The sequence below is a fragment of the Eurosta solidaginis genome, chromosome 3, assembly GCF_040869045.1.
Source record: "Eurosta solidaginis isolate ZX-2024a chromosome 3, ASM4086904v1, whole genome shotgun sequence".
Classification (NCBI taxonomy): Eukaryota; Metazoa; Arthropoda; class Insecta; order Diptera; family Tephritidae; genus Eurosta; species Eurosta solidaginis.
Window position 1 is genome coordinate 271077662 of NC_090321.1, and position 24024 is coordinate 271101685.

Below are 24024 nucleotides of genomic sequence, written 5' to 3' on the forward strand. Positions count from 1 at the left end.
GAAAAGCTTATTAAAATGTATACAGGCCAAATTTAGGGCAGGACAACGTCTGCCGGGCCTTATAGTAGAATATAGAATTTTTATAAAAACAGTAGCAGACGCTACCAATAGATCGCGTCTGCACTTGAAGATACGCGTTCAATGTGATCGACTTTCATAAATTGTATGTTACGTGGAATCAGCACCAGACAATGGGAATATATATGGAGGGCACACTACTTACACGTACTCTCCATTACACGTATACTCCCAAACTCACACACGCACACACACTTTTAAGCAATATACACAACACATTAATTATGCTTAACATGTGAATTGGTATCTGCTAAAAAATTTAGTAATGTAATCGCTTTCGTCGCACTGTGGCAGACATTGGGTCTATCCCAAGCTATTTGTGCTGCTTAATAGCGCGTGACTGACTATAGTTCTAGCTTCAACTTTAACTTTAGCTGTCTGTGTGTCTGTCTTAGCTTAAGGGCATTGCAAAACGTATCTAGTTGTTAAACGCAACTTTGACGCTATTTTACGTGCGTCTGAGAGTTTTGTTTACATGCAATTTGTGACGCGCTTGCGTTGATTATTATCGGATGCGTATACGCCTAGGCACACGCAAAATGCACGATATGCTAATGGAATAATGAAGATCTTAAAAAAAATGTTTTTTCTGTTCTTTTTTTGCATTTTTATGCAACAAGTTTTGAAATTTATGGCATGGATTTATATAAACCCTATTGAGTTCACTTATCTCAGTTGTTTTCAGCTTCCAACTAGTGGCGTAGTGATGTTTTCTTGCACACGGCGCAAAATATTTTTATGGCGCAACCCTACCGCCCGCTCCCTCCATTATTTCCAGAACAATATAATTTTATATATTAAAAAATTAATAAACCAATAAAGTCGTAGGCTGAAGATATCATCTATAAGTAGATTCAAATACATATGTATGTGTTTAAAAATAGTATGATTATAATATATGAGGCGTTTATTTTGAAAGTGGTTTAAGTCCATTTTTTCTTATATTGAGATATTTAAGAGTTTGTGTTTGATTTGTTTCAAAAATATTGTTAGGTAGTATTGATTTTTTTATGGCTTTGTGTTGACATGTTAGACTATATAGCGTAATATGTTTTGTAAACTTTACTATAAAAATAAGCTGTGTTTCAGAACCTAAAATGGACTGTTGGTCTTCCGCGTCAAGGTAATAAATAACGTATTTTGAACTCTTTATCCACTTCCATAGATTCTTTATATAGCATTTTATAGGGTGCATTTTTTATAAATCGCAACCAAAACATCCTTAGCCAATTTACAGGTTCGCCGCTAGACTTTTTTAATCTTTTATGAATTGCTTCTTCCAGATAATAATTAATGATAATTAATTTTAAATAAATATTAAATAATAAGTTTTATTTCAGTGGACTTAAACCTGTTTCAAAATATTTTTTTTTTGGATTTCGTTAGCTAAATAATTTTCAAGTCACTAAAATCATAGCCTTTGAGGAAGCAAATATATAAATGATATGAATCTATCATTTCAAATTTTTCTTTTTCCACACTTAATAATGTTCGACTACTCAGGCGACCTAGCCCCATCGTTGATCATAAATATGTTAAAATCAGTTTTAATTTGCTGAATGAAGGTTCGCAGCTAGCAATTGATACTCAGATAGTCAAGAGTATTTTAAGTGCCACTCGCAAGTTTGGAAAAACATCTTCTCCATACGAGTTTATAAAAGTAAGTAATTCTAAAGGAGTTTTAAGTTGAATTACTTTTCTACTGCGAAGTAATATTTTGCAGTCACATATTTCAATAAAAAGTTCTGTTCCATCGAAATCTATATTATAAAATTCACCCAAGTTCTTACAATTTTTTTTAAGTCGTTATTATCCTTGTTTAACAAATTTTTAATGTCTAAGAGAAATCCAAATTTAAAATTAAGGACATTTAGTCGTGTACACCTTGTAGATATTACTACTACCTTCTCTAGCCCATCGACGATAACGCTAACCGCTTGTATTCTGGCGCTCCATCGTGTTTCAGATTCACGTTTGACAGTTTTTGTTAAAGCATGTTTTAATAATTCCCATCGTAACGTTGAACGTGAGAAAAAAAAAATATACTTTCAATTATTCCACAACCGGTCGCAAGTGTTCCGGATATATGCATGCATTTTTTAGTACAGAAAATTTTTTTCAAACATCAATATTTTCCAGAAATTAGTTATAATAAAAATACGAATTATCCAAGAAATTCTGATTTGCGGACCATTTGGCGCCCCCCTGTGAGTAGCGCCGGGGGCAGCATGCCCCCTTACCTGCCCCCTTGCCTCCCCCCCCCCCCCCTCCCAACGCTACTGCTGCCAACTCAATACTTTCTTAATTCAAACAAGAGATGTCAGATAGGAATTTAAAAAATCGTCTCCAGAATCGATTCACATCATAACATCAATTATTAATGCAAAATCGATTCATATATTTAATTTCCTTACATTACACTCAAACAAATTTCCTAAAAATTAGGAAAATAGCTATTAAAATGAAGAAAAATGGTATATGATATTTCGCCATAGAAATCTTTTCCTAAATGTGGGCTAATATTTTCTTTTTTTTTTTAATTAAATCCATTTTTCCTTGCATATTGGAAAAATTTTCTTAAAATTGGAGAAAATAGTACAAAAAAAAGTAATAAATTGAATTGTGTAACTGTCGCGGCCGTGGATTTCTAGTCGAGGTGCTCAACTTTACAGTTGTTGTTGTTGTTGTAGCAGTGCTTCGCCCCGTCCAATAGGTGTGACCGATCATTACATACCCAGTCCAGTGCTCTTATTCACTGAGCTAACTCGTACATATAAATATTGTGAGAAATAAAAATTTTTAAAATTATTCCCTCAAATTAATCAAAAGTTTTATACATATTGTAACGAATTTACTGAAATTCCGCTTATTTCAAATCTTCTACTAACGTTCGAATCACTAAACTGTTGAATAAATAACTCCACTATTTAATAATGCAAAATGACCTTTATTAAAGTACTTCACAATAACACTTATACTTCGCAACTGATAGCTTGCTTAAATCAAGCTGATTGTCGTGCCTCAGCTGTTACTGCTTTTTATACTGTTTGGTTTCCTCGTCGACATATTTCTACGCTTCTATTTCTAGAATTTACTAGTTAGTTACCAGCTATAAATTTCTCAGCTATAACTACAGATGCACGATTTTATAGGTTCTCTCATAGCCCATGCGCGTGTACATGTGAGTGATACTTGTACAAAAGATTGCATACTTTTGGGAGTATCTCAGATATATGCATGTGTTTGTGCGTTACTCTCCGCTGCTCGTACGTACATATGTGTTGACATAATGATTGATTCGTTTATGTAGATAGAAGTGACTGCTTGCTTTATTGTTGTTGTGGCTTCATTTGCTTAGCATCAAACTAGTAATGTGAGTATCACTTAGTGTCACTAATATTTGTCACAATATATTAAAAATTACAACTAATTTAAATTTTTCTCAATTTAGGGAAAATTTGGTTAGCAAACGTTTTTTTTTTAGATAAGTGATTTTTTTTGAGTGTAAATATCTTTCATGTTTGTCTACAAATTTCAGTACAAGGTTAGGTTAAGTTGAACCGCCCGGCCCGTGAGGACCTGACATGAACTGAAATACAAATTCCTAATTATCTCGTTATTGCTTTATTGTATGCCTAATGGAGTCAAAATTCTAGTTCGTCTCGGTTTGCTAACAAGATATCTGCAGCCCTGTAGCGCAGTGTAAAATTTTTGGGGAAAATTCAATCACTGCATCAAGATTTAAGAGCTAAACTGCATAAACAAATATTAAAGTTGCAATTTTTTTTAACTCATATTGGATTCGTAATCAGCGCGACGATTTTTCAAATCTTTTTGTACTAAACTGAAAACTTGCAATTTACAACTATGGTTTTTAACTTAGTTCGGTTTAAATTAAGTTAAAACTAATAACAAAATCCAAAAGTTTAAACTAACAGCTGAATATCTAAAAAAACTTTAAATTTTATTTTTTTATAAGGCATTTTTTATAAAGCTTTTGGAAAACAAAACAAATGAAGCCACTAGACCCATAAACAAATGAGCTCAGATCACGCATTTCAGAATTGTTGTAGTTGTAATCGAATTTGAAAAAAAAAATTGATAACGTAGCATTTTTGAAATTTTTGGATTTATTACATTTCTCTCATATTTCATTACCAAAATTCGGAGTATTAAAAACTGTTACCTGACTAAACCACTACGCTGGAGTTAGAGTTAAATTTTTGGAGTATATTTTTTGAAAAGTGGGGAACAACTGACATCAAATTGATTTGGTGGCTTGGCAAACCCTTCGGTTGTGATTCTAAAAATAAAAAATGATAACCTCCGAAGAGATCTAAAGCCGAGCTTCTCTTCCAATTTACGTCGTTCTCCTCTTGATTTCCCCTACAAATTGGCCGGACGGGACCTACATATTTAATGCTGACTCCGAACGGCATCTGCAAGCAGACGAGTTTTCACTGAGAGCTTTTCATGGCAGAAATACATCCGGAGCGCTTGCCAAACACTACCGATGGGCGACCCTGCTTAGAAAAAGTTTCTTCTAATTGAAAAACCTTATTTCTAAAATTTTGATGTTGCTTTGCCTGGGGTGTGAGCCCAGGACATACGGTGTGGTAGGCGGAGCATGCTACCATCACAACACGGTAGTTGTGATTCTGCCATGAAAAAATTCTCAGCAAAGAAGTCCACTAACTTATCAGTTTCGTTCATAGTCGGCCAAAAACGTGTAGGATGACCAATTAATGGGAACAATAAAAACAGCACACTACGTACTGGAAGAGAAGCGGGCTCAATCTCCCCGGATATATATCACGAAAAAATATTATTATTACAGGATAATAGTTAACAGTCAACTTGGCTGCTTGCGGTTTATAATACATATTTCATCTTCTGTAAATTTGTACATGATTGTGGGGCTGGAGTAAATTTCTCCTTTGAGGAACATCAAGCATTTTTCTTTTATTAAAGATTATTTAACTTAAAAGAATAAACACCACCCTCTAATACTATTACTGGCGCAACGTACTTCACTTTTATATAAAATTTGAAGAATTGCTGTATTTTGAATTTTGGCAGGACACTGTTTTGGTCACCTTTTTCTCCTTCTGTTCGCATTTCGTCTAATGCAATGAGAACGTCTACCAAAAGGTATTAAATAGAAAATTATATTATATTTTTTTTTTTCATCTCGACCCAAATATAACTTTGAGATAAAATATGTAGTAGTAGGTAGGAGCGGAGAAAAATACTCCGATTGGAATAAAGTCTGAACACATGTCATCAAAACCGTGACGTCACAGTTAACTATGATTTATTTGCTCTCTCATTTTTTAGTGCGTGATCTGTTTATTGTTTCATGAGCAGAACTATATTGCTTGATTTGTTTTTGCTTTTCAATTAAAATTTTCTTCTAAGCGAACAGAAAAAAATGTTGAAGCTTTAGAAAAAAACGCCAATTATAATATGTTTCACTGTGTAGATGTGATAGTTCAGAAGTGGACCACACGGCTATGATTCGAGCAACATCGACTTGAAACCCACAAAATCGGACCACAAATACGATTTTTTTTAATATCTCGATCCTTGCGCCACCTAGCTGTGATTTTTTTCATAGGACGCTTTCTATTCTTGTATGTATTATGTGTTCCAAATATGAGCCAAATTGTACTACAAATACGAGTTTTTGAAATATTGCAATCCATGCGCCACCTAGCGGCGATTTTTTCTTATTATTGCATTGTCATCAGGTTCTGAACTATATTCCAAATTCCAAGGTTGTAGCTTATCGGGAAGTTACTTAAATTTCAATTACAAAATTCGTGCCGGCCAGCCAGCCAGCCTTCAAGTCAAGCTAAATAAATGCGTTTAAAAATAGGTAGGTAGTTTGTGTGAGGTTGCAAAGTTTCACGTTTTTTAAGGTCTGCATGAAATAGCTATGACAATGAATCGCTTATCTCAACAATATATAACGGACACGGAATTTTTTGATGAAATTTGAAGCTTCTAGCCGTTAAAAAAGGGGGCAGAAATGACACTTTATATGGGGTATATAATATTTATACCACCCACCTCTATGATTTTTTCAGACAACAATATATGCTATATACGTAATCATTCGGTGAAATTTGAACCGTATAGCTGTTAACTCTCCGATTAGCGGTGAATAAATTCAATAGATCTTAGCGTTGTCGTCTGGGCAGACGAAAATTGACAATTTGAACTTTATCCGAAAATATTTAAACTTTGAAGAAATCTCGTCGCACACTGTGATTACCCAGAAATTTTATTGATTTTTATTGATAAATTTTGAAATGAATACGAAATATGAGGTCTTATAGGCTTAAAAACATGTTTGTCTAGCCAGACGACAACGCTAAAATGTGACAAAATCAACTTTGGTACAAAAAAAAAGATAAAATAAAAATATCGATTTCCGAATTATTATAAATACCGCCTCTAAACTTAAAAAGTCAGTAAAGCTTTTCATGATCGGGTGTGTAGGAGTAAAGTTATTCACGAAAATAAAGCCTTCTTGTCTGGCCAGACGCCACAATCTATCGGAGGGATAAAATGGAGCAGTAATTACGAAAAGCTTCGTATCTGAACAATCGGTTGTATGGGGGATATGTGTTATAGTGGTATAATCTGGCCGGTTCCGAGAAATGTCTAATAGGACATCTAAATATACCTGCTCACCAAATTTTATCAAGATATCTCAAAAATTGAGGGGATGTATAACTAAAAAATCAACGTTTTGAGAAAAGTGAAAAAAACTTAAAAATACAGGTAAAAATAAATTTATAATAATCATACTTTGTAAGATTTTAGAGAGTATGATTCTTTGATAAGAAAAAGTAATAAATTTTATATATAGATAACTTTATTATAAAATGGATAATTTCTTCTTTTTTAGTTATACCGTTATTCCATAGATCGAATATCAAATATTTTGAATGAGATACTTTATTAAACAAAATAGTAGATACATTATTAACCATTGTTATATACATTATATTCTATTATTTAGAAATGCTTATAACTATTTGTTATTTCTTTTTGTTATTTTTAGCAATCTTTTTATACTCAGCGTGCTTTGCACACAGAGTATCTTAACTTTGATTGGATAACGGTTGGTTGTACAGGTATAAAGGAATCGAGATAGATATAGACTTCCATATATCAAAATCATCAGTATCAAACAAAAATTTGATTGAGCCCTGTCCGTCCGTCCGTCCATCCGTTAGCACGATAACTTGAGTAAATATTGAGATATCTTCACCAAACTTGGTACACTAGCTTATCTGGGCCCAGAATAGATTGGTATTGAAAATGAGCGAAATCGGATGATAACCACGCCCACTTTTTATATATATAAAATTTTGGAAAACACAAAAAACCTGATAATTTAGTAAATAATACACCTAGAATGTTGAAGTTTGACATGTTTGACTGATATTGAGACTCTTGTTAAAAATTTAGAAATTTTTTTCAAAATGGGCGTGGCACCGCCAACTTATGATAAAATCAATTTTACAAATATTCTTAATCATAAATCAAAAATCGTTAAACCTATCGTAACAAAATTCGGCAGAGAGGTTTCCTTTACTATAGGGAATGATTTGAAGAAAAATTAACGAAAACGGTTAAGGACCACGCCCACTTTTATATAAAAGAGTTTTAAAAGAGTTGTGGACGAATAAAATAAGCTATATCTTAGCAAAAAAAGAGCTTTATATCAATGGTATTTCATTTCCCAAGTGGATTTATAACAGTAAATAAGAAAAACTTCAAATTTAAAAAAATGGGCGTGTCACCGCCCCTTTTATGACTAAGCAATTTTCTATGTTTCGGGAGCCATAACTCGAAGAAAAATTAACGGATCGTAATAAAATTGGGTACACAAATTTTCCCTATAGCAGGAAATATTTCTAGGAAAAATGGACGGAATCGGTTGAAGACCATGCCCACTTTTATATAAAACAAGTTAAAAAGGGTCGTAGACTAGAATAATAAGCTATAACTTAGCAAAAAATAGTTTTGGATCAATGATATTTTACTTATCAAGTTTTATTGTAAGAGGAAATGGGGAGAAATTTTTTTTAAACGGGCGGTGCCAGGTGCTATATATAAAAGTAATTTATCTGAAATGAAAAGTGCAATTGAAGCTCACGCTGAGTATATAATGTTCGGTTACACCCGAACTTAGACACCTTTACTTGTTTTTACTACTTTTATCATTTTTAACCATTTTTCTATTTTTAACAATGGAGTTCTCTGTCTGCTTAGTCGTTTTTGAAACCACTTCAATTCTTTTATTTTTCAGTACGTTCTGGTCTACGACATTGAATATATTTTCATACCATTTCGATGCTTCACTACTGCAAAATTTTATTATAGAGTTATACCGTTTTTCCATAAATGAAGCTAATATCTTTTTGGTTAAATATCACTATTATTTTCTAAGATTAATATGGTATGTTTATGTAATCGTGCTCTTTTTATTTGGTTGATTTTTGGAAAAACGGTGTAACTCGACTTATACCATTGTTCCACACATCCCCTCAATTGAGGGTCTAGTTTGCATACAAACGGACAGACGGATAGACGGGCAGACGAACATGGCTAATTCAACTCAGCTCTTCATTATGATCATTTCGGTATAGTTATTGGTGGGCTATCTATTTTCCTTTAAGGACTCACAATTTTGAGATTCGTGACAATACATATATATATTTTCATGAAAGGTATAAAAACAGTTTGGTCATATATGTAGACCAAAAAGTGGAAGGCTAAAACCAAAATTTTCAACCGTGTACTAACTTCTCTTTCGCCATATTAGATATTTAAACAATTTATTTAATTTGAATTGTTTTTTTTTTCATTTGCTTTTTATGCAATTTTAATTATTTTTATATTTTGTTAAATTATTTTCACTTGAATTTTGTTAATTTAAACTGACTTGATTTTTTATTATTTACTTAATGTATTCTTCAATTACATAAAATCTGCACTTAAATAATTTGTATAAACAGTAAATCATTTACTTACATTTTAACAAATCTGCTCGTCATTTATTCGCGCATTTTTCAATTTTATTGACGATTGAAATGCCATTATTGCTCGGTTATGCACATTTCAACAATTTTATAAATGTTAATTGCAGCGCGCATTTAATGTAGACACAGGAAAATCACGATGGGCTTATATTTTTTTTTTTTTTTTGTTTTATAGATATACATCTACGTACATATGTATGTATAATAAAATATTTTGCGCTACAGCAAACGCGCACTTTTTTATTTAAATTTTTTGTTATTTTTCTTTTGCGCAATTTCAATTACAATTTCATTAAAAAACACTTATTTTATTTATTTTTTTCTGTGATTTGTTGTTTTCACGTGTAATACAAATTTTTTTTTAAAACTTATTTATTTCTTATCTTTAACACAATCACTTTTAGCAATCAGCATTCACTACGAGTGACGACGTACGAATAAGCGCGCGCGTTTCATGAATGAGTATTAAAATGGTTGCGCTTTTCAAAATTTTACATGCAAGTGGCAACCGAGACACAACAATAGCGTTCGGCGGTTGATTTGTGAATGAATGAAGAACTAACATGGAATCGGCTTAAATGATTGTTCTGTGGTCACAGGATTGTTGCTGCACTCTCGGTAGTTGGTTGATTGGCTGTTGGCTCGCTGGCTGGCAACAATAGCTACGATAGCAACAACGATAACAATTTAGTGTGGTGGATGGATGTTGGAATTCACTTAGAATGATAGACAATAAGTAGGTACATACATACAAATAAGTAGAATTTTACATAAATGTTGCGCGTTTAGAATGATGTGAATTAAAAATATCGTATGTTTTTATTTTTTGTAATATTTTTTGTAATATTGTTTTATATTACTGCTAAGTTGATTTTTCGCACTTTTTAAGGCTTTTAACATCTTCGCCAGCTATGGCGTATGCATATATACACGCACATATCAATATTTATTTACCTGTTTACGAGTTTTGGCAATTAAGTTCCGGGAATTTAGTTATAATTTAAAAGCTTGCAACACTTTTAAAGCCCCGTCACATAAGCAGTTTTTCATATAGATGCATTTAACACAAGCTTATGCATTATGAGTAGATTGCACGTATTTTTATGGGGAACGGTAGATTGAGCGACACTGGCGCCATCTGATATGGAAATCATAAGAAGAAGAATTTGACATTTGCTTTGGCTAAGGGTGTTGGCACAATTTGCAAGTGAAATTATTTTTCTCACTGCTTGGTAACTGTTCTAACATTTTTCGCAATTAAAAACTCCAAAATAACAATCAAATACGACACAAAATATGTTAGCAAGTATTTTTGTTGTATAGGGAGAATGTTTATCAGTGCTTCGCGAAATTTTGTATGTGAATGGGTAAGGCGAAATAAACTGCAATTGCCAAATCTGAAGTTCCTTCATATTTAGAAACGCAACATCTTGGTTGATTGTGGCGATGTTATTGGAATGCATAAGCTTGTGCTAAACGCATCTATATGAAAAATGTCATTGTGCCGCGGCCTTTAGTAGATTGAAAGTATTTTTACGGAGAACGACATATCGAGTGACACTACCTCCATCGGACATGAAAAAGTATCCATCTTCCAACTTTTGTTGCAAGCAAGGCATAAGAAGAAGAATTTCACATTTTGATTCGATTAAGGGTGCTTTAACACTTTCCAAGTGAAATTATTTTTGTCACTTGTTAATACTTTTCTAAAATGTTTCACAGTTAAAAACTGCAATTTAGCGAATGAATAGAACACAAAATATGTTAGCATGTATTGCATGTAGTGAAAATGTTTATAACAGTGCTTTGCGAAATTTTGTATGCGTATGGGCAAGGCGAAATAAACGTCAATTGCCAGGTCTGAAGTTCCTTCATATTTACAAATGCAACATCTTGGTTGATTTTGGCAATATTACTGGAATGCATAAGATTGCGTTGAACGCATCTATATGAAAAGCTTCATTTTGGTTCGGCCATTACATTCGTCGTCATCTGTCTAAGAGCGGGGTCTCCCCTTCCGCCCACCTCAAAACTGAAGTAGAATAGCACGCTTGGTTTTTGTCTCATGTGTATTTTTTACAAGAAGCGTGTTGTGATTAAATTTTTAGTGAAATCTGACAAAAAGCCCTCGGAAGTAGTCACTGGAGATGAAACTTGGATATTTGAGTATACCCTAACGCCTGGTTTTTCAGCAAATGGTTAAGCTAAGCTTAAACTAAGTTTGCATAAACTCCAGTCAAACTTAAGATCCAGTTTAACTACAGAGCACTTTTTCAGTCACATTTTAAGGCCGGCTTTGGGGTAGGCTTTTTTGTACGGCAACATTGGCTTTTTGCTATCAAGATAATTTGCGGATACGGTAACAGCTGAGTTTTGTTAACACAACAAACATGGAAAAAATGTCTCTCAAGCCTTTGAGAAATGTATACCTGGTTCTAAAGTTGATTTTAGACATCATTCCTAAGTTATTTTTAAACCTGATAGTTCTCAAATTGATATCCGACATAATGCTTTAGTCACTATCCAAACTATGAAAGATATTGTAAAATGTATAGCTCTCGAGTTGATCTCCAACGTTATTCTCAAATTATGGTCTAACCTTAAAGAGATTTTGAGAAATGGATAGTTTCAAATGAATATTCAGCATATTTCTCCTGTTGATATCCTCCGAGTTGAGCTTGAGTTAAAAAAAAAAGTTGAGACCACCAAAGCCAGCTGCTGCTTATTGTGAGAAATAAACACCTGGTTGGTGGGAGTAATGAAGCGTTATGAATTGAAAATAAATTATATATATTTTACATTATTTTCGTGAGAACACTTTAGTTTTGGAAAATTACATTGAATCCAATTAAAGAACTACAATTAAGTACAAGTCGGGAAATATCTTTTGCTGAGAACCCCATGATTTTCAAGTTACCCCACTCTCACAAGTCTTGGGGTTTTAGAAGTATGCTAGTTAACAACATTAGCTCTAATGGCACTCATGCTCAAATGCAAAGGTCGCAAAGATCCCAAAATCCCAAAACCTATTTTTTAAGTAATACTTAATTTACATTAGTTGTACTATATTCTTAAGTGTCTGCTGTATATTAGGCATACAAGTAAATAAATAAATAAATCCAGATAAAAGTATGCTTCTCAAGTCTCCCAATGATCCAGAACATTCATTCCCTTGAGAATTTAGCGTGATAGGGAGTTAGAAAACTCACCGGGTGATGGCTATAGATTAATTAGAGTTTAATCCTAACAGATTGGTCACTTAAGCTCAGCTTAAACTAAAAGTAGACTGAAAAATTGCAGAATATGTTTACGCGTAGTTTAACAGACAAACAGAGTTGAAATTGTACCGAGCCAAAGACCTACATAGTTTACATATAACGAGATTATCTTCATTTGCGTACTTAAGTCCTAATCGTTAATTATGTATAAATATTTCCCCTCGATTATCTGTAATTATGAACAAATGTTAGAGATGCGCATTTTTTTCGTAGAAGAAATACCATCTCTAGAGTGTAATCTTTAATCGGAAGCAATAAATATAAGAGAGAAATGTAAAAATTTGACAGAAAATAAACTAGTTCCCAGGAATTGAGCACGTGTAAACGCGTAGATTATCCATTTACGATTTATTGTAGATTAAGGCATGATTGCAGCCGCTGTGGTGTGAGGACAGCGTGCTCCGCCTACCACACCGACGATCCTGGGTTCACGCCCGGGCAAAGTAACGTAAAAATTTTATAAACAAGTTTTTGCAATTAGAAGAAAACTTTTCTAAGCGAGGTCTCCCCTCGGCAGCGTTTGGCAAGCACTATGAGTGTATTTCTGCCATGAAAAGCTTCTCAGTGAAAGCTCGTCTGCCTTGCAGATGCCGTTCGGAGTCGGCATTAAACAAGTAAGTCCCGTCCCGCCAATTTGTAGAAAGCGGCAAACGAAAGCGAGGAAATCAAAGTCACATCTGAAGGCAATGTTAATTATTTTTTTCTATATCCACGGCATCGTTCATCTTGAATATGTTCCCGCTGCCCAGACTGTGACTGGAAAATTTAGGTTGGCATTTTGGAGAGGCTTCTGACAGGTATTTTTTGCATGCGACCCGAACCCGCAAAGAATGGCTGGATTTTGCATCACGACAATACACCATTCTATTCCTCGTTCATTGGGCAAGAGTTTTTGGCAAAAAAAATGGCATCGCAACGTTGCCACACCCACATCATAGACCCGATATTGCTCCTTGTGAATTTTTTCTATTCTTCGAGAAGAAGTCGCACCTCAAGGGAACTTATGATGGCGGTGTACAGCAGGTCCAGGGAGCTTAAACCGTGGCGCTAAGCGGATTAACTAAGGAGGACTACCAAGGGTGCTTCCAATCATGGCAGACACGTTTACGGTCATTGTGTCGAGTTAGAAGGAGACTATTGTGAAGGTCGATAATAAAATGTTTCCTAAATCTTAATTTTCTTGTTTTTTTTATTGAAAAATTCCCTTAAGTTAGTTGCCACAACTCGTAAATCTAAAATTTCACATTTGATTTCATTGCCCAAAATTAAAATGTCAGCTGAAGAGCGCGCGCGTGTTAAATCTTTCACTAAAGTTTTAATAACAAATGCGCGCGCGTACATACCTAACTTGTTTTTGTTAGTGTTTTTGCAATTAAAGCCAAATAGGCATGCGCACACACATGCGCTTATATATTTAGCATATGACAAAAAAAAAAAAACGGAACCACTACCTGAAATTAGCAACGACATGGTGTTAGCAAATGCGTTTAACAACAGTCAATCAATTTGTATGGGAACACGCGCGCGCGCGTTAGCTTTAAATGCTTTTCAGCTTTAATAGCGTTTTTTCTTCTTTTTCTTATATGGAATGCGCTTTGTTTATTTACAGTTATACTACTAGTATTTTATGTACTTGTAATTGGAAATAATTAAAATTAGTTTGTGCTGTGGCGCCACTACTCAATTTGTGCTATCTAATAAGTCAATGCCGTGTTGTAGCGCCAACGCTCACCAAATCGCAGGTAAACAACGCGTTCACAGCGCGTTACGTTCACACGGTGTAATTGGCTGCGCTGCTTGTTAAAGGTACTTAATTGCTTGCTTTTTGTTATTTTAAATTATTATTATCTCATTGAATAAATGTTCCCACTTGCGCGCTTGTTGTTTTTTTGTTTTTTGTAAAATTCGCGCGCAGAATTTTCTGCAATTAAATCTAGCCTCACTGGCGCGCTTTGTAATACTTGTTTATATTTTGCTCCTATTTTTACACGATTAACATTGTAATATAATAACAAATCGACTTTACCTACACACACATACTAAGTAAAGGAAATGTTCATAACTCGTTTTTTGTATAAATCACCGCGTTTAGAACTCAAATTGTTTAGCAGCCCGCTTGTTGTTTTTATTTAATTTTTCCGCCTGCTGTTGAATGCTGGTTGCGTTTAATTGTTAAAAAACCAAAAATTTATAAAAACAAGTTAAAACACACTAAATGCGCGTTCATACGTTCGCTTTTCGCCACCGCCGGCGTACTTTAACCTTCTGACTAATACGCGCTTTTGCCCGAACGTTTGGTTAACTACTAAATATCAACTTTTTGCTTGATGTTTGGTTTACTTGCTTTACTACTACTGGTCGCAATACCAGCGCGCTCGTGCCGCTTTGCTCACTTCAACACTAATACTTTTGCACTTTTCTTTGGCTACTGCTGCGCTTTACTTGTGATAACACATTTAGAGAGCGCACCAAGTATGTAAGACCTCTCTCTTTACAAATTTTTTACATGCCCTATTCGCTTCGGTGCTAAACGCTATCGTTGCCGTCGGTAGCGTGCGCGTTACAATTAATTGCTTTGACTTACCTGCTTCTTCCTCAGTTACCTGTGAGTGTGAAGCGCGGCAGCGTTCGCATCTAGCAGTTGCGCGTTGATGTCAGCATCACAAGTGTTTCTCCGCCGAACATTTGATTGCGGAACTTTTGTTCGGCGAACATTTGTTCATGTATTGTCATCACGTGCTACAGCACCAATCACATCTGGATTTCGTTCAACCAAGTATCGGTTTGTTTATCTCTCAAATCTTATTTGTGTTCATTACACAGCTCTATTGTTGACTCATATATTTATGTGGTACCCACCAAGTTAATAGAGCGTTTTAATAGATTGCTTTCAAAGTGGCAAGAGCACTGCACTAACATTGTCAAAACAGAGGACAGTTTATTGTACATAAACAGAGAACGTGGGAATGCTAGAGCGTAAAGTTGTCGACAGCGAGAGAGTCTTTTGCAGCACCCAGCGAGAAATATTTATTTTTTGAACTGTTTCAGGTTGTTAAGGGATGTTAAAGAACAAGCTAGAGTATGCTTCAGTCATCTGGAATCCGATATACTCTTCACACTCTTTAAGAATTGAAAGAATTCAGCGCAAGTTCATACGATTTGCTCTTCAACCTCTACACGTTACCATCCTACAATGCTAGATGCATACTTATCAATGAATTGCCACTTGAAGTTAGGCGTTTTGTTCAAAACGTAATGTTTATTTTTGACATAATATCGGTGCCGTTGACTGTTCAGAACTACTTGGGTAGTTGACTTTCAATGTCCCTAACAGAGCTCTCCGGTTCCACAGTACATTCCGCGTTGAAGTGCTGCGTTCGAATTACTTCAGTTTCGCACCTCTTCTAAAAGGTATTGTAGAATTTAAGCGCCTATCCAGAAGCCTTAGTTCTTAGAAAAAATTTAAATATTGTTTAATTTGCATTTTTTTTTTTTTTTCATTTATTAGATATAGTTTGCAATTATAGCACTTGAATTGACTCTAATCGACGATATCATATGCCGGCTGCATGTGTATGTAAGTAATAGTTGTCAAATAAATTAACATGATTCAAAATGTAAATATTTGCTTAATCAATCACAAAATCATTTGCAATATCTGTGGTGGTCTGAAGCGATAACTGCCTAAGTACTATACTCCTCCACGGGGCAGATATATGCAAGAGGACAACATGGGAAAATATATACATATGTGGTTTCTTTTTTCTATTTTCCCTGATATTGATACAATAAAAGAAGAATTGCTCTCGACTAAAGCGCCAAATGCACGACACGAACATTTCCGCGAACATTCCGCAATCTTGTTCGTAGCTTTGGCCATACACCATACGAACTTTTGGCCGAACATTAGTTCTCTTTCAGACAGCGATGAATACGGACAACAATTGTGCTGCAGTAATATTGCTCGCTGTGGCAATTAAGCGTAAAAAAAAGAGAGAAGATCGCAAAAAAAGAATTTGGTGCAAAGAATGGTTTAAAAAACGAGCAGTTCTTGGACAAAGTGAGCTTATTAAAGAACTGGAATTCACGTCACAAAATGATTTTAAAAATTACGTTCGTATGAGCAAGGCAACATTTGACCAACTTTTACAAAAAATTTTGCCACTCATAACGAAACGGGATACAATAATGAGAGAAGCGATTCCCACTCATCACCGCCTTGCTTTAACTTTGCGCTTTCTAGCTAGTGGCAATAGCTTTGAAGACTTAAAATTTTTCACAGCAATTGCGCCCCAAACGATTGGGAAAATAGTTACAGAGACTTGTGATGCCATAATAAGTCAATTGAAAAATTTTATTAAGGTAATCATTTATTGATTAAATTATTTGTTTTCGACTAAACAAGAAAAGTTTCATATGTACATGTGTGTCTGAAAATTATTGTTTTTTGAAGTAAAAATAAAAATAAATTATTCGTCCGTTTCAAACGATGCAAAGAAATTTTGTAAGTATTCTACCGAGCTCGAAATAATGGATGGTGTATCTTCAACGATTCGTACGTTTTGTGTGACTTGAGGTGACATTCTACTACTGTTTATGGACGAGCCGCTACTTAAAAGAGTCGGAACTCTTATTGTATAATTCTGCATGTGTTGGTGCACCGCGTAGTTAAGTTGCGTAGACGTGCGCATTGGGTATTGCGGAATGACATTTGGTGTTAATATTTGACTTGGGTTAAAAACATTTTGGATTTGAATCGCGTGTCTAAATTCCAATGCTCCCAAGCAACCTTGAAATAAAACATCTAATATGATTTTTCGCGCAATCGTTTTCTGGGAGGCCTCCATTTCACTATATTGCGAAGCCCACGATTGAGCCAAGGAGTCACCTTCTGTGGGTTCGCGGCTGTTGGCAAGTCTCTCGCATGCAATTTTAATAAGTGTATCTTCAGAAACTTTTCTTTTGCTTGGTAGAACAGTTAATTCCTAAAAAGAAAGATTTATAAGTTTTTCATTACTTTTCAGCTTCCACAAACAGAAAAAGATTGGAAGGTAGAAGAGAAAATTTTGATGCACGCTGGAACTTCCCAAATTGTATAGGCGCAATTGATGGAAAACACGTCAATATAACAAAGCCACCTGGATCTGGATCTTTTTATTATAATTATAAAAAAAAATTTTCCATCATTTTAATGGCAGTGGTTAATGCTAATTACGAATTTTTGATGATGGATGTTGGCACAAATGGAAGAGCGTCTGATGCCGGTCTTTTTAGCGAAACAAATTTTTTTTCATTTCTAAAATATAAAACATTGAAAATTCCTGACCCTCAGCCGCTTTCAAACTGCGAATAAAAACTACCATTTGTATTCGTAGCTGACGATGCTTTTCCCCTGTTAGAAAATATCATGAAGCCATTTAGCCACAATACACTCAAGGAAGAAAAAATAATTTTTAACTACAGGCTTTCTCGGGCGAGAAGAATTGTTGAAAACTGTTTTGGCATTTTAGCATCAAGATTTAGAATTCTCCTACAAACTATTAATTTATCACCAGAAAAAGTCACGAAAATTGTGTTAACTTAATTGTGTTGCTACTTGCATAACTTTTTACGGAGGCAAAATGAGGAGACGTATTTTGAAGGTGGATTCGATGTTGAAGAAACAGATCCCGGAGCGATAGAATACGCCGATTGGCATAATGACCATGGACTTACAGCTCTTCAAGCTTCAAGTGCAAAGAATGCATCCAATTTAGCAAAAACTACTCGAGAAAAATATTGTAATTATTTTAATACAGTGGGAGCAGTTCCGTGGCAGAACAATATATTAAATATAAGAAAGTGAATCATTTACGGAATAAAAACAAAATGAATGTTTGTGTTCACAAAAAAAAAGAAACAATAAAATGTTGACTTTTTTTCTTACCTCAAATGTGTTTGTATTTTCATCCTGCATTGTGGTAACGCCTGCCAAAGGTTCTTCTTAATCTTTCAAAAAGCATAGCAAATCATAGCACCAAAGAGTAGGAACATATTCATCCTCAGAACCAGCACCAGACTTCAAACTATCTCTCTTTTTTTTTGATTCACGCCGGTATTGCGCCCGCAAAATACTTATTTTTTTTATAACTGTATCCTTTGTGGCATCAGGATCTACTTCTTTTAATTTTTCGATTAAAGTCACATAATCATTATTCTTCTTAATTCTATTACAATAATCTTTGCTTTTTACTTGCCACAATGATGGCAAAGATTTATACATTTCAATAAATTCACTCAGAAATTTTTTATTGTCCATTTTACTTTTCCGCGCACGTCTGTTCCGTTCAAAAATTATTACGATTATGAGCTATTTCGCCATACACGCTCGAACAGTTCGCGCAAATGTTCGCCAAAAATTAAAATATTTTGATTTTTGGCGAACATTTGCGCCAACTGGCAAACACCACCATACACGACAGAAAAGGTCGCAGAAACATGACATAACGGGAATGTTCGCGGAAATGTTCGTGCCGTGTATTTGGCGCTTAAGCCAGTTAAGAAGTTTGCTCGCCAAACAGCCACAATTAAATAAGAGCAGCAGAAGTATTTATCTGTCAAAAATTTCTCTGACAATACGCGCGGTGACTACTCTCCTCTAGGTCTAACTGAAGAACAATAGGGCTAACTAGCCGCCACATCTGTCATATTATTTTTACACATGTTCTTATGAGCGTCGCTATTTTCGGCGCAACAGAGCAGCACGAGAATCAATCACGACAGCTGTTGTAGCCAGATTAAACCTAATTCTACATTTGCGAAGCGGCAGTGAGTGGCGTCCTTTTTATTTCATCAATAAAAACTAAAATAGAAGTAAATAACAGATAATTAAAGCTAAAATCACTTTTTTTGGCATTTTTTAAACATAATTAATATTTTTTTCTAAATTTTTCGTTACTATTTTCTGTAATTTATATTGGTGGCTGCCGCTTTCAAAGTAATCAAGAAGCCAATCCTTGGCTACGGTTGTCGTGAAGCTTGGCTTTATTGTGGCTGTGGTATGTAGACGCCGTATTGAATGTGGTCACCCCTAATAAGTGAGGACAAATTGCTGCGAAGGCTTCATATCCGAATTTCTAATACCAAAAGTCAATAATACCAAAATTTACAATATCATACACATTTATATATTTTGATATCGATTGGAAACGGTAAAGGCATCTTGTACAGAGGCCACAACACAGATATCCATCAGAAGACCCAATAAATTAAAATCTTAGCGGGGCCAAAATATACATGTCCCTGTGATACTAGAGTTCCCGGCACACTTTGTTCTGCTCGAAAATTGGTTTGCCTACATTTCTAAAGTGACCCTTGCTTCCTCTCTTCAGTCTCTATCCAATTCTCTGCTACTGAATTTTCCATTCCGCTTCTTATTCCTGTACATCCCTTATTCGATTTATCTTCTTCCCACTCCTACTTCCACTTCCAATCCCATTCCTACTTCTACACCCACTCTTACTACCACTCACACTCCCACTTCCACTCCTGGTCCCACTCCCTCTCTCGTTCTCACTTCCCCTACCTCTCTCACCTCAATTTCGTTATATATGGGATCTCTATACCAAATATGAAAGCCTGTTTCTTCATGCCAGCTGATTTCAATATATTTGTTTCAATAAACAACCACGAAATTATATGAAACTAAGGTAGGTACAATTATTAAAATCGCATACATCTTCACATATAAGATATACACAGAAAGATAATTGAACCGGTGTCTTGTCTAATAATATTCCTCTCTGCGATTTATGTACTTTGTCATATGGTAGCCTCTGCAAAAAAAAAAATGTATATCCATTCCTCTCTCTCCTCCTCTTATTTTTTTGATCTGTCTTTCTCTTTGTACAGATGATTCTAAAAAAAATTGCTGAAGATACCATAGCTCTAAGTCCGATTTCGAGGTCCCCACTTTTGCAAAATAGATACATATTTTGCATTTGAATGTAGGGTTCGGCCAAAAAATCTTCATAGCTTCTGATAGAATTATAGGCAAAATATCATATTAGGCTTACTTTAAAGGTATTTTACGTACATTTCAGAATCTGTATTAATATATTTTGAATTTTAGTAGAGATATCAGGCTTAAATTATGAGAAATTAGCCTAAAATGAGCTTTTAACTACTATATTATCATTTTTAACAAATTTCTTATGGAAAATTCTTTTTTTATTTACAGCTAAAATAAGTTCAGAACATTTCCAACAACTTTCATTCAGACAGTTTTTCTTTTTTCGAATTCGTTTTAGTAGAAAAAAAAAATGTTTGCTTATTACTTGAAAATGTAGGTTTTTTTAATTTTTTTCTTACAGATTCTGAAATGTACGTAAAATACCTTTAAAGTAAGCCCAATATGATATTTTGCCTATAATTCTATCAGAAGCTATGGCCGAACCCTACATTCAAATGCAAAATATGTATCTATTTTGCAAAGGTGGGGACCTCGAAATCAGACTTAGAGCTATAGATATTAATACAGATTCTGATTCTGTATGGTGTCTTCAGCAATTTTTCGTAGAATCATCTGTAGATTACGTTTTTGATTTACTCCTGATGGGCAAACAAATTTACGCGCTCTAATGTACATATATTAAGATTGCCAACTATAGTATTGTAACGATTTTAATTGCAAATCCTCTTATTTGCAATCCTCTGCTAAGTTCGAATCACTAAACTGTTGAATAAATAACTCCAATTTGTAATAATGCAAAATGGCCTTTATTAAAGTACTTCACAATAACACTCAAACTGTGCAACGAATAGCTTGCTTAATAACCAAACTGATTGATAGCTCAAATGAAACTCTACTATTCAAAATAATACTGCTCTTGCTCGCTAGATAGCGTCTTAGTCGAAACTGCTTGACAACTCAAATCAAACTGAATTCCCCCTGCAAAAATCGTTGGACCATGTGGTCCACTGGAGTACTTACCATTCTAATCCACTGTAATGCAGCGAAGGACCAACTCATGTTTCTACACGAACATGTTGTAAGCCGATCATTGCTCGTTTTTAACGATTGTAATCACTACACGATGTTTATTGGACTGTGGGTACTCCATGGATTACTCTGATGTAATGCAAAGCTGGAGTATATGGTCCGGTCCTAGGACATCGCAATGTTAATTGGACCATATTTTTTGTATGAATTGTGGTTAATTTTGGAGCACTCGCTTGGTCCATAGCGAGTACTCCATACATGCATGCATAGAGTACTCACGATTTTTGCAGGGCCTTTTTACTCGCTTGCGCCGCTTTTATAGTTTACGCTGCATACATCTAGGCTCTTTTATTCCCATAACTTACCAACTATTTCGAGTGTTTATAGTTCTCATATAGTTTCTACTTGTTTACAATTTTCTACTTTTCAGCGTCTCTCAGATGTATGTGAGTTTGTAGTTTACAGTCTCTCGCACACACATAGCGTATAAGTAGATGCATCTGTGTGTGACATCTCTCGGCTGCCTTATATATGTGTATACATGATTTGATTATTGACGTAAATACCGCTTAGCATGGCCTTAGCATCGCCATAGTGATGGTATAGCTTAGTGATGCTAATATCCGTGACAGTATTATCGATTTCGGGTATCACATTATAAAAAGTCTGCAAAGAGAAATCTTAATTTCTACCACTGTGCGACAGCCCCTAACCACCTCCCATCGGGATCCAAATTTGTATGTGATATTTTGGACCGATGTGATATTTTTGGTCGTTTATTTTAATTTGAGCTGCAGGAAGAAACGGTTGAGCACGTTCTTCTTGTCCTGCACTTGCCAGTTCAAGACTTCAGCTATTAGGGGCGGCAAAGTTGTCAGATCTCGATGCATCAATTAAGCTAGGTCCTAGAAAACTTCTAGTGTTTGCAAAGAGGATGGAGTTATTCTATAACATAGGTCCTGGCTCCTAATTGTGGTTATTTCGTTTGATCTTCATACGAATTCTAGTAACACTATGGACACATTCAGTCTACGTGAGGTCTTTATTGACCGGCCAGTTTATTATTTTTTAATTCGTTTTATTTTAGTCTTATTTCGATTTCTATAATACCGAAATGGCGTCAATTTTCTCCCCAAGTCTGCATTCCACTTTTGACAGTTTATTTTCTTTGATTGGTAATCAGATCGTACTATAAACATGACAAATTATAAAATCACATGAAATTCCTAGAAAGCCCTAATTTATAAGTGTCTTCACTTCAATTACATATTTGCAAATACCTAGTTCACTCACACTGCAAAACACGAATACAGTGGCGGGAAAAAAATCTCCTACCAAGGTTTTGCAAACGCACAAGGAGCAAAAACCAAGTTGATAGCTTAAGGTAAGGAGGATGTCCGGATTTTGCAAACTTAAATATTTTTTATTTATACTGCGGCGAAAGTCTTATAATATGTCTAGCCCTAAAAGCAAGTGTATATCTTATCCAACCCAATTGTCAACCTCACCTAACCGTGGCGAATACTGTGCTATGGCGACTCCAAGTTCCTTAGGAGGTGGGAGGAGCGTTATGACCTAGAATTTTCAATATATTCATATTAAATCGTTCCCCAGATGTTCGGGCTTGTGGCTTAATTTTGCATATTACCGGAACGTACCGGATATGCATCCATCAATATCGATAACATTCCCCAAGAAATGTGTACTAAAACAACAGCAACAAGCAATTTTAATGTAATCAACCAAGGAGTATATTTCACACGACAAGTTATTTAAAGTGCCACGACATAATTCTAAGTGACATATTTCCAAGGAAAAATTTCACATTTTGCTAGTACACAAGAAGATTGACCCAAATTTTGAAGTTATACTTCCTTAGGCGCTTTATGAAAAAATTATGAGAATGAAATTTTAGGATGCAACACAAAATTAACTGGTTGAAAACACAGTTCGTGTGGTTGTTCGCTGTGAACTGTACCAGCATACTTGCTTTGAGTGGGACATGTATGCGAATGTTTGTGCATATAAAGAAGGACGTACGTAAGTTTGTATGCATTTTATGGACTCCGTAACCACCTTGCCGATTTTATACAAATTTTCAGGAAATTTTCAGAGTATTCCTGTGAAATTTCTTTCCGTGAAAGGGACCAGGAACAGATCTATTCTCCTGTAAAATTTTATTTTTGTTGGTTACGCTAAAATTGCTGCTAGGCCTCGATATAACCTAAGTACATTTTTTTGCATGCTACTGTAAATTTGTTTGTATTTAGACACTTCTTTACATCGGTGAACTCTGTTTGATGAAAAAAAATCACTTAAAATTGTGTGACTCATTGTGATTAGGTATGTATTTTTAGACTGCAAATGATATTTGCATACATATAGACATTTTTTAATATCAACAAATATATACATTACCTATTTATCATGATTTCTATGGAATGTGCAAAATTATGACGATTGATATAACATTCCATCGCATATCTAATGATGAAGTTGTGACGGAATATATAATATAATAAGAGCTGTTTATGAGGAAGCTTTGTACCGTCGTGCCTTAAATTATCCCCGAGAATATTTGGAAACAACATTGCTGCGCGCAGTTTCATATTTATGCACTCTGTTTTGG

General features: G+C 34.8%; 1 protein-coding gene across 8 annotated transcripts in view; it reads right to left on the minus strand.

The window, feature by feature from the left end:
- The window catches only part of cv-2 (crossveinless 2), a 278727-nt gene extending 264026 nt beyond the window's left edge, over positions 1-14701 (minus strand). For 2 of the 8 annotated variants that reach the window (XM_067776472.1, XM_067776464.1), the window contains exons 1-2: positions 14442-14701; positions 9130-9799 (exon numbers count right to left, since the gene is read on the minus strand). The gene's annotated coding sequence lies outside the window, so the exon portion shown is untranslated. Of the gene's footprint in view, positions 1-9129; positions 10092-14441 lie in introns of all 8 variants that reach the window. The other 6 variants (XM_067776468.1, XM_067776469.1, XM_067776466.1 and 3 more) reach the window with 6 other exon arrangements.
- Positions 14702-24024: the final 9323 nt, after the last annotated feature.